This window comes from Eschrichtius robustus, chromosome X (assembly GCF_028021215.1).
Source record: "Eschrichtius robustus isolate mEscRob2 chromosome X, mEscRob2.pri, whole genome shotgun sequence".
Taxonomy (NCBI): domain Eukaryota; kingdom Metazoa; phylum Chordata; class Mammalia; order Artiodactyla; family Eschrichtiidae; genus Eschrichtius; species Eschrichtius robustus.
In genome coordinates, this window is record NC_090845.1 from 22,448,539 (window position 1) to 22,465,370 (window position 16,832).

The 16,832-nt window shown below is 35.5% G+C and overlaps 1 pseudogene; it reads right to left on the reverse strand.

Annotated features, from left to right (window-relative positions):
• Positions 1-616: 616 nt before the first annotated feature.
• On the reverse strand, positions 617-1,433 carry LOC137756886 (small ribosomal subunit protein eS1 pseudogene; annotated as a pseudogene).
• Between the last annotated feature and the right edge of the window lie 15,399 nt (positions 1,434-16,832).

The following is a 16,832-nucleotide window of genomic DNA, read 5'->3' on the forward strand; positions in this document are numbered from 1 at the left end:
ACTATGGGCACGGTGTTATACAGCAGATCTCTAGAACTTATTCATTTTATATAGCTGAAACTTTATACCCTTTGAATAGAAACTCTCCATTTCCCCCTCTCCACAGCCCCTGGCAACCACCATTCTACTCTCTGTTTTTATGAGTTTGACTTTTTAAGCTTTCACATATAAGTGAGATCTTATAGTATGTGTCTTTCTGTGTCTGGTTTATGTCACTTATCGTAATGTCTTCCAGGATCAGCCATGTTGCTATAAATGGTAAGATTTCTTTCTTTTTAAAGGCTGAGCAATATTCCCTTGTATTATTCATATATATATCACATTTGCTTTAGCCATTCATCTGTCAACAGACACTTAAGTCGGTTCCATGTCTTGGCTACTGTGAATAATGCTGCAATGAATATAAGAGTGCAGATATCTCTCCAAGATACTGATTTAATTTCCTTTGGATATATACTCAGAAGTGGGGACTTCCCTGGTGGTCCAGTGGTTAAGACTCCACGCTTCCACTGCAGGGAACTGAGATCCCACATGTCACGTGGCGCGAATTTAAAAAAAAGTGGGATTGCTGGATCATATGGTAGTTACAATTTTTTTTTAATCACAAATAAGGTCTTTTATTTGTCACCATTAAAAGTCTGATTTTTAAACAGATTCTTGGACTGGTGGCTCATATCCATCAGCTCATTCAACTTTAGCACCTGTCTCATCCCCAGTAGCTTTTCCAGAGCTACTACCTTCACCATGTAGCTCCATGACTTTTCCCAGTTCAAACTTGGGCTTCTTCAGCATTTTTACTTTTCTAACAAAGACATCATGGAATGGATAAATAGATTGGCAGGCCTTTTCTATGTCTTTTCCAATGCTGTCTGGAATCAATTTATTGACCACCTCTTTCAAGTCATTTGTCTGCACCTCTCGGGTCATGATTTCCATCATCTTCTTGCGCATCTGGCAGTCCTGCTGGTGCTGGGCACGAGAGGTCTTCTGAATCTGATTGTTGCGCTTTTTAGTAAAACCCACACAGAATAGACGAAGCAAATAACCATCTACCGATGGTCTTGACATCAACGTGAGCTTCAGGCATGGTCTGCCATTTTTTGACCATGGAGCACATTTTGTCACGGGTAAGATCCGCGCCATGGAAATTAGTCAGGCAGTTTTTTCCCTGAACATCCTCAGTAATAAGCTTGAATTTTCTAAATGCAGCTTCATCATTCTGCAGATCAGCAGGGCTCACTTCAAACACACGACCCTTGAGGCCATCAGATGCGATTTTGGTTTCTTGAGTTCTCGTGACTAGTGTTTTCCCAATATTTCTTATATTGAACATAGCTGGTGCTTTCACATCATACCAGTCTTTCTTAGAAAATGGGTCAACTACCTTCTTCTTGGCTCCCCCTTTACTGCCTTTCGTAAGGCACTTGTTCTTACCGACCCTGTAGTTACAATTTTAAGTTTTTGAGGAAGCTCCATACTGTTTTCAAAAGTGACTGTATCAATTTACATCCTGACCAACAGTGTACAAGGGTTCTTTTTTTCTCCAAACCCTTGCCAACACTTGTTATCTTTTGTCTTTTTTGATAATAGCTATTTTAACAGGTGTGAAGTGACATACCATTGTGGTTTTGATTTGAATTTCCCTGATGATTAGTGATGGTAAGCATCTTTTCACAAACCTCTTGGACTTTTGTATGTCTTCTTTGGAGAAATATCTATTCAAGTATTTTACCCATTTAAAAAATTGGATTATTTGATTTTTTTGCTATTGAGTTGTAGGAGCTCCTTATATATTTTGGATACTCACCTCTTATCAGATACATGGTTTGCAAATATTTTTTGCAATTCTATAGGTTTCTTTTTCACTCAGTTGATTATTTCCTTTTCTGTGCAGAAGCTTTTTTAGTTTGATGTAGTCTCACTTGTCTTTTTCGCTTTTCTTGCCTGTGCTTTTGGTGTTATATCCAAGAAATTATTGCCAAGGCCAACATCATGAAGCTTTTCCCCTGTGTTTTCTTCTAGGAATTTAACAGTTTCAGGTCTTATGTTTGTCTTGAATCCATTTTGAGTTGATTTTTATATATGTTGTAAGATAGGGTTGAATCTCATTCTTTTACATGTGGATGTCCAGTTTCCCCCATGCCTTTTTTTTCTGGAAGAGATTGTCTTTTCCCCATTGTGTAGTCCTGGCACCTTTGTTGAAGATCACTTGACTGCATATATGTGGATTTATTTTTGGACTCTGGTTTCATTGGACTATATGTCTGTCTTTATGGCAGTGCCATACTGTTGTTTTTTTTTTTAATTTTATTTATTTATTTATTTATGGCTGTGTTGGGTCTTCGTTTCTGTGCGAGGGCTTTCTCTAGTTGTGGCAAGTGGGGGCCACTCTTCATCGCGGTGCACGGGCCTTTCACTATTGGCCTCTCTTGTTGCGGAGCACAGGCTCCAGACGCGCAGGCCATACTGTTTTAATTACTATAATTTTATATGTTTTGAAATCAGGAAGTGTGAAGTTTCCAGCTTTGTTCGTCTATCTCAATATTGTTTTCGCTATTTGGAGTCCTTTGTGGTTTCATCTGAGTTTTAGGATTGTTTTTTCTGTCATTGGGATTTTGATAGAGATTATATTGAATCTCTAGATTGCTTTGGGTCATATAGGCATTTTAACAATATTAAGTCTCCTCATCCATGAACATGGAATGTCTTTCCATTTACTTGTGTCTTCTTTAATTTATTTCATCAATGTTTTGTAGTTTTCAGTGCACAAGTCTTTTAGTTAATTCCTAAGTATTTTATAATTTTGATGCTATTTTAAATGGGATTGTTTTCTTAATTTTCTTTTTAGATAGTTCACTGTTAGTATATAGAAATGCAGTTGATTTTTGTATCTTGCAACTTGACTGAATTCATTTATTAGTTCAGTTTGTGTGTGTGTGTGTGTGTGTGTAATTTTTAGGGTTTCCTACATATAAAATCTTGTCATCTGCAAACACATGTAATTTTATTTCTTCCTTTATGATTATAGAACTTCCAGTACTATTTGGAATAGAAGTAGAAAGAGTGAGCATCCTTGCCTTGTTCCAGATCTTAGAGGAAAAACTTTCAGTTTTTCACTGTTAAGTATGATGTTAGCTGTGGGCTTTTCATATATGGCATTTATTATGTTGAGGTAATTTCCTTCTATTTCTAGTTGAGAGTTTATATCATGAAAGAGTACTGAATTTTGTCAAATGCTTTCTTTGCATCTATTGATATGATCATGTGATTTTTATCCTTCGTTCTATTAATGTGGTGTAGGTCTGTTCAGATTTTCTGTTTCTTCATAATTCAGTCATGAAAGAGGTTGTATTTTTCTATGAATTTATCTATTTTTTCTAAGTTATCCAATTTGTTAGTGTATAATTTTTCCTGGTAGTCACTTATGATCTTTTAATTTCTGTGGCATTAGTTGTAATGTCTTCTCTTTTGTTTATGATTTTATTTATTTGAGTCTTCTTTTTTTTTCTTAGTTAATTTAGCTATAGTTTTGTCAATTTTGGGGATCTTTTCGAAAACCAACTCTTAGTTTTGTTGATTTTTTTTCTGTTCTCTATTTTGTTTATTTGTACTCTTTATCATTTCTTTCCTTCTGATAACATTGGGTTTAATTTGTTTTTATTTTTCTGGTTCTTTGAGGTGTAGAGTTAGATTGTTTGAGATCTTTCTTTTATAATGTAAGCATTTTTCACTCTAAATGTCCCTCTTAGTACTGTTTTTGCTACATCCTATAGGTTTTGGTATGTTGTATTTTTGTTTTTGTTTGCCTCAAGGTCTTTTCTAATTTCCCTTTTGATTTCTCCTTTGACTCATTGGTTGTTCAAGATTGTGCTGTTTAATTCCCACATGCTTGTGAATTTTTAAATTTTCCTTCTACTGTTGGTGGCCAGTTTCGTTCCATTGTGGTCAGAAAAGAACTTGCTATGATTTCAGTATTCTTGAATTTGTTAAAACTTGTTTTTTGACCTAACATGCTATGTATCCTGGAGAATGTTCCATGTGCACTTGTGAAGAGTATATATTCTGCTGCTGTTGGAATGAATGTTATGTATATGTCTGTTAGGTTCATTTCAAATTTAATGTTGCTGTATTTCTCTATTTCTTAATTGATCTTCTGTCTGGATGTTCTATTTTTTATTGAAAGTGGGGTCTTGAGCTTTCATATTGCTGTTTAACATCTTTTCATTTCAACTTGGAAGAACTCCCTTTAGCATTTCTTGTAAGGCAAGTCTAGTGGTAATGAACTCTCAGCTTTTATCTGTCTGGGAATGTCTTTATCTCTCCATTTCTGAAAGATGGTTCTGCTGGATATAGTATTCTTGGCTGACAGTTTTTTTTTTTTTTCCTTTCAGCAGTTTGTGTATATCATTTGACTCTCTTCTGGCCTGCAGGGCTTCTGTTGAAAAGTTTTCTCATAGTCTTATGGGAGTTACATGTATGTGACAAGTCACTTTTGTCTTGCTACTTTTGAAATTCTCTCTTTGAGTTTTGACAATTTGATCGTAATTTGTCTCATTGTGGATTATCTGAGTTCCTCTTAGTTGTGGTCATTGGGCTTCTTGGATTTGGATATCTATTTCCTTCCCCTGCTTTGGAAAGTGTTCAGCCATTATTTTTTTGAATCAGCTGTCTGATCCTCTCTCTCTTCTCCCTCTGGGACTCTTATAATGTATATATTGGTTTATTTGATGGTGTCTCGTAAGTCCCTTAAGCTGTCTTCACTCTTTCATTCTTTTTTCTTTTTACTTCTTTCACTGGATAATTTCTACTGGCCTATCTTTGAGATTGCTGATCCTTTATTTCTGCTTGATCTAGTCTGCTTTTGAACCCCTCTACTGAACTTTTCAGTTCAGTTATTGTATTCTTTAGCTTGAAAATTTCTGTTTGGTTCTTTTCAATGTTTTCTATTTCTTTGATTCTTGCTTTGTTCATGCCTTATTTTCCTGATTTCTTAGAGCATCTTTACGATGGTTGTTTTGAATTCTGTCTGATAAATCATATATCTCTGTTTCATTAGTGTTAGTTTCTAGAAATTTATCTTGTTCCTTTGTTTGGGAAATCATTTCCTGTTCCTTCATTTTCTTTGACTCTTTGTGTTGGTATTTGTGCATTAGAGAAAACAGCCACCTCTCCCAGTCTTCATGGACTTGCCTTTATGAGAGGAGACCTTCACCAATCATCCCAGCTAGAGATTCTGGGGGCCTGTCAAGCCTTTATGCTAGTCCAAACCACCATCTTCAATCTTAGTGATCCCCATGTGTTTAGAATATGTTGGGTCCCATCAGTGTTCCAAGACAGGTGAGGCAGAAGGCAGTCTGTTGGGCAGCCCCTGGAAAATTAGACCTTTGGATGTACTGTCCAGCTTTTTCCCTTTCCAGAGAGAAGCTGAAATCTTTTTTTTTTTTTTCTGCTTCCTCTGTACTGAGCTGGGCGGAGGGCCTATGAAGGCTGGTGGTATACTAGATCAAACTGCGGTGTTTGGTCTCACTGGACCCCAGGCATCTAGTGTATGGCAGGTCCTGTCAGTGCTCTGCAACACATAGGCAGAAACCAGCCCCTTAGGGAGCCCCTGAAAAAGTTGGATTATTGGAGGTGTGGCCTGACTCTTTCCCTCGACAGAGAGAAACTAGGAGCTGGGAGTTTCCTTTGATCATATGACCCTGGCCAAGGGTAGGGGTCATAGTTAAATGGTCTCTCATGTTTTCCTGCTGGCTTCATTGTGGCTGGTTTTGCACTTGCCTGGAATGCAGGAGCCTCTCGGCCAGTTTCTGGATTTCTCACAAAGGGTGTTTGTTCATGTACTGTTGTTGAATCAGTATGTCTGTTGGTAGAGGGAAAGTCCAGGGCTTCCTATTCCACCATATTGCTGATGTTTCCCCTGAACATTCTCCCTCCAATTTTAAGAGTTCTTTATATATTAGCGATACCAGTTCCTGTCCGTGATTTGCATTACAAATCTGTTCTCCTAGTGTATCATTTGTTTTACTTTGCTTATGATGTTTTTTGCCATGAAAATTTTAAATAAAATTTAGCAACTTTTTTTCTTTCATTGCACCTAGATTTTTGAGTAATAGTTTGAAAGCCTTTCCCAACCCTCAGATTATAGAGGAATTCATGCATATTTTTCTCTAATATTTGTTTCTTTTTTGTCTAATATTTTGTCTAGTATTTCATTTTTAACTTTCAGATATCTGATTCATCTGGAGTTTATTTTTGTGTAAGGTATGAGGTACAGATCTAATTTTATCTTTTTCCAAATGGCTGCCGAGTTGTTCTAGCACCATTTAATAAAAAGTTTGTCTTTGACCATAGTTAAATGAGGTACCATCTTCATCATGTACTATATTTCCATATATACTCAGGTCTATTTCTGCACTTTCTGTCCTGTAAACTGGTCAGTCTATTCAAGCACTAGTATTACAATTACAGAGGCTTTATAGTCTGTTTTAATATCTGGTAGGCCTAGTCCTCCCTTACAGCTTTTCCACTTCAGAGTAAACACTACACTAATCCACATGGATCCTCTTTCATTTTTGGCAACTAGTGTGCACTTTGTCATTCTGAGAATGATTTTAGTTCACTCTTAGGTCCTTTGTTGTCCTCTTCTCCTGCACAGTTTTTCTGGGTCATCCTAGCTTCTGCTAATGCTGGAGGAGGGAGCTTGGAAGATAGCTCTACAAGAAATTGGTATTTATTTTTCTGCTTGCAGATAATTTGATTTTTTTTTGGTATTTTTTATCTTCCAGTTATGATGAGAGTATGGAACTTTTGTGGTTTTATATTTTCTTCTTGTTGATCTATATAGTTTTTTGGAGAATATGCCAAAAAAAAAATCTTGTTTAGGTAGTTACCATTCCCTCACTGTATTGCTGTTTTTTTAAAACAGAAACTTCAGCTTACATCAGAAATACTGTTGTTCTCATAGAAAAGCTCCTTCCAATATTCTAAAGTGCTTTAACTTTTTTCTACCCTGGTCAGAGCAATAGCTGGTAGGAAGACAGAGGAGTAGAAAATAAGGATCTAAGACCAATACAAAAGCTATTACAGTTTCCCAGAAATGCATTAATTTGTCAAAATTGAGTAATAGTAGTAAGTTTTTCCTATAATAGTATTAGCATTTTCTAGCAGGCCTTTTAATAATACCAATTTTTTATATACTTTCAAAGAGCTTTGATGTCAATTGAATTATTTACTTATGATTTAGGTATTAGTTCTTACAGGCTTTCTGGCTATCACTTAGTATGAAGACAAAGTGTGTAATTCAGGCAATATTAATCTATTCTTAGAGGGTTGTTTGCAGCCCCTGTAAACATTGGCTAGAAATGATTTACCCTGCCTTAGTACCACTGTGCCTTTCACATGTATTTTTAAATGAGAAAAGTAGTTGCTTGAACTATATAATGTCTGGGGGAAAGTGACTTAATATTACCAGTTGTTGTTGGGAGTTTGAAAATAATAGAAGATATTGGCCTCCTAGTCCATTAAAGTTGTACTTCACTGTCATTGAAAACAGTGTTTTGGGGGGACATTACTCTGATAATTTTGCTTACTGGAATGTCATTTGAAAGGCTAATTGCCTTCCTAAAGGATTAGTGTGATAAGACTATATCCTTGATGTGATAAACTTGCAACTTTTTAAAAAACCTTATTAACCATTTTTTTTTTCAGTAAAAGATGAAATATTTATTCAGTCAAGAGAGAAACCAGAGTATCATCTTAACTATTTTTAAGTTAATAGTTCAGTAGTGTTAAGTATATTCACATTGTTGTAAAAGAGATCTCAAGAACTTTTTCATCTTTCAAATCTGAAATTCTTTACCCATTTAAAGGACAACTCCTTCTTTCCCCCTTCTCCCAGCCCCTGGTAACCACCACCCTACTTTATATTTTTATGAATTTGACTACTTTAGATACCTCACATAAGTAGAATTATACAGTATTTCTGTTTCTGTGACTGGTTTATTTCATTTAGCATAATGTAAAAACTTCTAACTTTTTAATTTCCATTATTCTGGGAGATGGATCAAAAAAGGTATTGCTGCAATTTGTGTCAGAGAGTGTTCTGCCTATGTTTTCCTCTAGGAGTTTTATAGTGTCTGGTCTCACATTTAGGTCTTTAATCCATTTTGAGCTTATTTTTGTATATGGTGTTAAAGAATGATCTAAGAACTTATAACTTTTTAAGAAAAGTTTATGTTGTCTAATCTCATAAACTATAGGGCAGAGTAGACGGTTATGCTACATTGATTAATAACGTGAGGGTAGGCCCATAAATTGTGTGCTAACAGTCTAATTCTGGTTAAGATTGGAATGACCAAAAGTTATTTCCAATCTACCAACTTTTGTATGTATTTCACAAAATAGAGATACCCCATCATAATTAATATTAAAAGCTAATGAATAAATGGAAGAGCTACATTCTAAAATTATTTGGGAGGAGAAGTAATGGAGAGTTATAAAAGGATATGAATCATGTTTTAATCAAAATATGTTAAAATAGTATTGTATATATACAACTGTAGGATGAGATTATTTGCTTCTAGGAATTCTGACAGTTTGCAAATATTCTTGACTCAGATTCTTCTGATTTTTTATTTATGCATTAATCGTGGATTTTATGGGCCCACCAAGGTTATAGAAAAGTTACTTCTGTACAGAGCCGTATGAGATTAATTTGAATTCATTAATCCCATTCCCAGATGTGTTTAAGTCAGTGAGGTCAGTTTAGTGTTGAGGGATTTACATGTAATATATATGCTTGTTCTAGAAGCCAGATATAAACTTTGAAATAGTTACATAACTTGGAGAAATAGAAATGTGAAATATATATATCTAAGATAAATGGATTTTGTGGCTTAACAAACTCTGTCATGAGGAAATTCAATACCTGAAATCTCTTTAAAATATCTGCTTAGTATCTTCCTCTTCAAAGGCTCCTCTCTCCTTTTACATTTAAAAGGAAGGGTGTAGAGACTTCCCTGGTGGCGCAGTGGTTAAGAATCCGCCTGCCAGTGCAGGGGACACGGGTTCGATCCCTGGTCCGGGAAGAACCCACATGCCGTGGAACAACTGAGCCCGTGTGTGACAAGTACTGAAGCCCGCATGCCTAGAGCCCGTGCTCCACAACAAGAGAAGCCACCGCAGTGAGAAGCCCCCACCCCCACTCGCTGCAACTAGAGGAAGCCCACGCACAGCAACGAAGACCCAGTGCAGCCAAAAAAAAAAAGAAGGGTGTGGAGGAGGAGGAGAATAACAAGTTGGAGAATGGTTTTTTTCCTTGGCCTATTAGGGAAATATGTGATTTCTCAGACAAAGAATACATTATTCTTTTCAGATATCTAGGTATATCAGTCACTTGTAAGCTAAGTAAAAACTCTCAATGATTACATATGATTGTATATATATATGTATATATGTATGTGTGTGTATACACACACACAGTAGCACAATTGCACAAAAGGTTTCTCTTTTCCTATGTGATTATTAGGCACTACTATTATTTACATGTGAGTCGATATTCCCAATGAATGGTTTTAAGTAACCAATTTTATGGATATTGAACATGCAATCAGTTAGTGCTTCATAATAGATAATTTAAGAATTTTAAGATGAAATTAAATTTGGGAATAATATTAAAGAGAAATAAGTGGGGGCCACTTTAAAAGCATTAAAATAATAGCTTAATGTGTACAAGGAAATAAAAGACAAGATTGATAATTTCAGTAGCAAACTAGAATCTTTAGAAAAGAACCAAATGGAAATACTAAAAATGAGAAATACAATAACTGATATTGATAATTCAGTAGATGAATTTTCTAGCAGATTAGATGCTATGAAATAGAGAATTAGTTAACAGGAACATAAGTCAGAAGAAAATATCCAAATTGAAACATGAAGAGATAAAGGAAGAGAAAATGCATAAAGAGCATAAGAGATATAGATTCAGTGAAAATTTCTTACAATCCAGGATCCCTATATCAAGTTAAAATATCCTTCAAAAATGTAGGTAAAATAAGGACATTTTCAGAAAAACAAATACCAAAGGTGTTTGATACCAGCAGACCCACACAAAAGGAAATACTGAATGGTATTCTTTGAGTGAAAGGGAAATAATCCCAGAAAGAAGGTTCCAAATGCAGCGAGGAATTAAGAGTGATGAAAAAGGTAACGATGTGTGTGGAAAAATCTAAATGAATATTATATGTATAAAAGCATAATAATAATGTATCATGAGGTTTAAAATATATGTGGCATTATATAACATAGATTATGTTATAATCTATAGGCTAACCAGTAAAGCAACATGAAAGAATGTACCACTACCAAACTAACAGAGGAGAAAAGTAACAGAAAAATAACCCTAATTCTATTTGAATGAAAGCAAGAAAAAAGGAAAAAATAGAGGAATTCAGACATGGTGAGACAAATAGAGATCAAATAGTGTAATGGTATATTTACACCCAAATATATCAGCAGCTACTTTAAATGTAAAGGCCTAAACTCTCCAATTAAAGTAAAACATTCTCAGACTGAAAAAAAGAACAGAACCCAACTATCCATTGCTTACAAGAGATACACCCCAAATACAAAGGTATAGAAAGGTTGAAAATGAAAGGATGAAAAAATACACTGTGAAAACACTAATGGCCCTTTCTGCACATGCACATCACAAAAACTGGTATAACTATAATAATGTCAGACAAAGTAGACTTTAAAGGGAAAGAGTGTTACCTGGAGATATAGAGGGATATTGCATAATGATAAAAGGTCCAGTTAACAAGGAAGAGAAAAAAAAAAAAACTAAATCTGTATTGACCTAATAACATATATTCAAAATACATAAAGCAAAAATTGACAAAATAAGGAGAACTAGGTAAATCCACAATAACAATGGGATATTTTTAAAAAAATTTTAATGAAGACTTTACTTTTTTAGAGCAGTTTTAGGTTCATAGCAAAATTGAGGGGAAGGTACAGAGATTTCCCTTATACTCCGTGCCCCCACACATGTATAATCTCCCCCATTATCAACATCTGTTGTTTCACAACTGCCTCAGGAGCTTCCCAGGTGTAATCTGAAACCAGGCCCTTTACATGGAGGGCAAGGAGAGACTGAAGAAAGAGGCAGGCCACTGCATATTGGTAGGTGATAGGTTTAATAAACAAGGGAACTTACAAGGCTTGTCTTGGGCAACCACAAGGTAAGTAGATTTCTGCACCCACCTGCCAGCGTCTTAAAAGTTTATGTAGAGGCCTTGACTGGGTTCAGTTATGTACCCAGTCCAGATAGCCTCAACACCACATTTCTATTTTAAGGTTGTATAAATTGGAGCAGCTTCTGAGAGTGGGGAAGGCAAGCAGAATGCACATTCCAAGGACAGGGGAGAGGATGTGGAGCCTCCAGTTGCCTGGGTCTAGCTCTTGGGTCAACTGGTGGTCATGTCTTCTTGATTACATCCTCCAACAACATCCTCCAACAACATCCTCCATCAGAATGTTGTATTTGTTACAATTGATGAACTTACATTGACACATCATAATCACCCAAAGTCCATAGTTTACACTACTGTTCGCTCTTGGTGTTGTACATTCCATGGGTTTGGAAAAAATGTATAATGACATGTACCATCATTATGGTATCATATAGAGTGTTTTCATTGCCGTAAAAATCATCTGTGCTCTGCCTATTTATTCCCCCACTGCCAACCCCTGACAACCACTGATCTTTCTACTGTCTCCATAGTTTTATCTTTTTGAGAATGTCATGTAGTTGGAATGATAAAACATGTAGCCTTTTCAGATTGGCTTCTTTCACATAGTAATATGCTTTTAAGTTTCCTCCATGTCTTTTCATGGCTTGATAGCGCGTATCTATTTAACACTGAGTAATATTCCATTGTCTGGGTGTACTATGGTTTATTTATCCATTTACCTACTGAAGGACATCTTGGCTGCTTCCGAGTTTCTTTAATTATGAATAAAGCTGCTATAAATGTTCATATACAGGTTTTCGTGTAGGCATAAGTTTTCAGCTCCTTTGGGTGAGTGCTAAGGAGTGCAATTGCTGGATTATATGATACGCCTTTTTTAGTTTTATAAGAAGTGGCCAAACTTTTCCAAAGTGGCCGTACCATTTTGCATTCCCTCCAATGGTGAATGAGAGTTCCTGTTGCTCCATATCCTCATCAGCATTTGCTGTTGTCAGTGTTCTGGATTTTGGCCATTTTAATAGGTGTGCAGTGGTATCTCATTGTTGTTTTAATTTGCATTTCCCTGATGACATATGACGTGGACCTTCTTTTCATATGCTTCCTTGCCATCTCTATAGCTTCTTTGGTGAGGTATCTGTTAAGGTCTTTGGCCCATATTTTAATTAGGCTGTTTATTTTTTTATTGTTGAATATTAAGAGTTCTTTGTATATTTTAGATAACAGTCTGTTATCAGATGTGTCTTTTACAAATATTTTCTCCCATTGCATGGTTTGTCCTCTCAGTCTTTTGACATTATCTTTTGCAGAGCAGAAGATTTAAATTTTAATGAAGTCTTCCCTATCAATGATTTCTTTCATGGATTGTCTTTGGTGCTGTATTTAAAAGGTGTCACCAAACCCAGGGTCATCTACATTTTCTCCTATGTTATCTTCTAGGGGTTTGTAGTTTTGGATTTGACATTTAGGGTCTATGATCCATTTGGAGTTAATTTTTGTGAAGGGTCTATAGGCTGTCCTTAACTTCATTTTTTTCTTTTACAAGTGGATGTCCAGTTGTTCCAGCACCATTTGCTAAAGAGACTGTCTTTGCTCTATTGTATTGCCCTGGCTCTTTTGTCAGAGATCAGCTGTCTATATTTATGGGATCTTTTTCTGTGCTCTCTATTCTGTTCCATTGATCTGTTTGTCTGTTCTATTGCCAATACCACACTGTCATGATTACTGCAGCTTTATTTTAAGTCTTGAAGTTGGGTAATGTTTGTCCTCCATGTTTGTTCTTCTTCTTCAGTATTGTGTTGGCTATTCTGAGTCTTTTGCCTTTTCATGTAAACTTTATAATCTGTTTTTCAGTATCCGTAAAATCACTTGCTTGGATTTTGATTGGCATTGCATTGAATCTATTAATCAAATTTGGAAGAACTGACCTCTTGACAGTATTGATTCTTCCTATTCATGAGCATGGAATATCTCTCCGTTTATTTAGTTCTTTGATTTCATTGATCAGTTTTATAGTTTTCCTCATATAGATCTTACACATATTTAGTTAAATTTATACCTTAGTGTTCAGTTTTTGTGGGTCCTAATGTAAATATTGTTGTGTTTTTAATTTCAAATTCCACTGGTTTGTTTTTGGTATATAGGAAAACAATTGACTTCTGTATATTAACCTTGTATCCTACAACCTTGCTATAATCACTTGTTAGTTCCAGGAGTTTTTTGTTGTTGTTGTTCTTTCAAATTTTCTACATAGACATTCATATCATTTGTGAACAATGACAATGTTATGTCTTCTTCCTAATCTGTATAGCTTTTCTTTTCTTTTCTTCCCTTATTTCATTAGCAAGGTCTTCCAGTAAAATGTTGAAAAGGAGTGGTAGGAGGGGACATCCTTTCTTTATACCTAATCTTACTGGGAAAGCTTTGAGTTTCTCACCATTAAGTATGATGTTAGCTGTAGGTTTTTTGTAGATAGTCTTTTTTAAGTTGAGAAAGTTCCCCTCTATTCCTAGTATACTGAGAGTTCTTTTTTTAAATCATGAGTTGGTGTTGGATTTTGTCAGATGCTTTTTCTACATCTATTGATATGATCATATGATTTTTCTTTGTTTAGTCTGTTGATGTGATGGATTACATTAATTGATTTTCAAACAATAATTTTTCAAATCAAACAAATGTGTGTCTTAGTATTTCAAAGTTTGGCTTAAAGAGGAAAAATGTAATTTTCCCTTTCCATTATTTGTAAGGAGAAACCCAAAATACTGAAATATATCCTTAAAGCTACTAGGAGACTTATGCTACTTTTCCCTGGGCATATTCTACTTATACCCTTGTTCAAGAACTGATAAGTATTACATGGTGAGGATAATTGTAGCACTTTATCAAGTTGGCAGATGCTCAGTAATCATTTTTGTCCCCATTAGGCAACAATGGATACAAATAAAACGACACCTTTTGGTGTCCTTACAGCTGTGTCTGAATTGGAAGGCACCAGCACTCATCATTCCAGATAGTAGGTGAACCAGAGGAGTGCTGACATTTTTCATGATGATGGCTGGATATAAATACTTGGATCATCCTGGAGACTCTACTGCCCAGCCCAGTGTTTCTGTTTAGCCAATTCCTTCTCCTGCTGTATTTGTAAGCTCCAGATTATTTATAAAGCTGTGGTACAAGAATTAATACTCAAGAATCAAAAGACCCTCCAGTATTATTTCCGCACTTGTGAGACAAGGCATAAGAAGGAAGTGTTTTTAAACTTAGGAATGTATTATTTCAGCTTTAGTACATGTAAATGCACAATACGCTAAGTGGCTTTTTCAGGCCAATAGTTAATTATCCAATGACCCAGTTATGAAAAAATAATTCATGAGGAAACAGTAAGATCCCTTACCATTGTGAGGGTTGGTTTGTTTTTCAACTTTAAATAGATTTGTATACCCACATCCTGGAGGTGATAAAGAGGAATTATTCCATTTCATTTTTATTAGATTTTACTGCATGGAAAGTACATATAAAGAAATAAGGTGTTTAAAAATATTCTATATTTTAGACATCCAAATAACTTCATTGTTCAAAAATCTTACCCTGGGGGAAGGTACTTATTACATGAATGTTACCATTGCTGAAACATTTTTGAAAATCATTTTCTGGAATTTTCTTGTAGCTAGTTTATGTGTTATGCAAGAAAGTAGTGAAAGGATATACTGATATATCAAACTAATGCACAATTTTCCAGTCTTTAGAAGCAAAAACGCAGACACTTGGAACAATTTTGTATTTTAAACATAATAAGTTTAAGTTGAAAGTAGTAAAATCATATTAGCTAGAAGCCTCTATTTTTAACTGATTTCTAGTGGTGTCTATGTAAATTAATGAAAGGTTTGAATTGTTGCCATTTAAAAAAACATGACAATTGAGAATACTGATGTATTCTGGACATAGGACAAAACCAGCAATCTATATTTTAACTTAATGAAGAATCAATTTTTGTCTTGGCTCATACATAATTGCCTTGTGTGTTAGTGTATACTCAGAGGTTTCTGGAATCAATTAATCTTAAGAAGTTAAGAAGTAACTTATAGTCTTATTGATATTGTAAATTTGCCTGGTAAGATTTTCTTTTTGTAATCAGTACCAAGTGATACTTCAGCTCAGCTCCTGCCCAAATGATTAAAAATATAGAATGTATGGGGATTCCCTGGCAATCCAGTGGTTGGGACTCTGCACTTCCACTGCAGGGGGAGAGGGTTTGGTCCCTGGTTGGGGAACTAGGATCCTGCAAGCTGCATGGAATGGCCAAAAAAAAAAAAAAAATGTGTATGTATGTGTGTGTGTGTATATATATATGTGTGTATATATATATATATATATATAATGCAGGCTAGATGATACAAATTTTTCTGGTTAAATATTCTTGTCTTAGTTTGAAGATTCTCCCATATATTTATTTTCTACTCTGTATCTACTGTGTATCTATATATCTATAAATAACCATGCAACTATATTATATGTAATAAAACCATATAAACATTTATAGTTATATATGGTTATATATGGTTATATGTAATATACATATAGTTATAATAATATACATATAGGTGTATGTACTATAATGTAATATATTATCTCTGTTTTCTCTCTAGTTCTAGGCATGTGCAGAAGTTACAAAATGGTGGTCATTCGTCCAGATTTGCTTTTGTTTGTTCTGCAGAATGTTGGCTTACATAGTATTTTAAGTTTGAATTATTTAAAAATCAAATAATTTTAAAATCCAGCTTTCTGGCTTCCCTTGTCCAGTCATTACTTCTGACAATACCGTCCTCCTAACAACAACAAATTAAGTTGAACTGAGGGGAGGCTGCGACTATGGTGTGGGCCTTGTGCCCTGCCATTCACTACAGTCCCCCGTCCCCCCCCCCCCCCCGCCGCCCCACTTCCTGTACCTTCCAGACACACAGGCCTAGGGTCAGTTGTCATTTATCATCTAATACGAGGCCTGAGTTTGAAATCCTTGACCTAAATCCTACTGAGGATTTTGATTTTAACCTTCAGGTCAACGGGCAAGGTTTTAAGCCTGGGCAGGGCATGGTGTGGAAATTTCCATGGTCATGGAAATTTGGCCGGCTTATTCTCAGCTCCTGTAAGGATAAGTGTTTGTTCGCACAGGTTACTTTTTTCAAGCTAGAGGTAATAGTTGTTTGCTATCTGTCAGGTTTGTGATTCTCTCCCTTCACTCTTTGGCCAGAGAGGAGTCACACTGTCTCCGATTGCTCTTAACCAGCCTGTTTTGTATATTTGTCTACTGAATTTGCTTTTCTTGTGTCCTGGGGCTGCACCCCATTGTGGAAAGCTGTGATGTTGGACACCTGTGGCTGTATAAATACCAGAGCTTTGTTCAGGGAGTCCCTCAGATTGCCGATGAGTATGAATTGAATGATGATATTGTTCACAACTTTCCTTGCTGTTCTCCTGCATGGCCGAGCGTCCTAGCTTTTGAGACCCAGCTATTAAACATTAAGGTGACAGAGATAAAATTAATATGACAGAATGACAGTCTTGCTTTTGCTAGAACTAAATGATGCA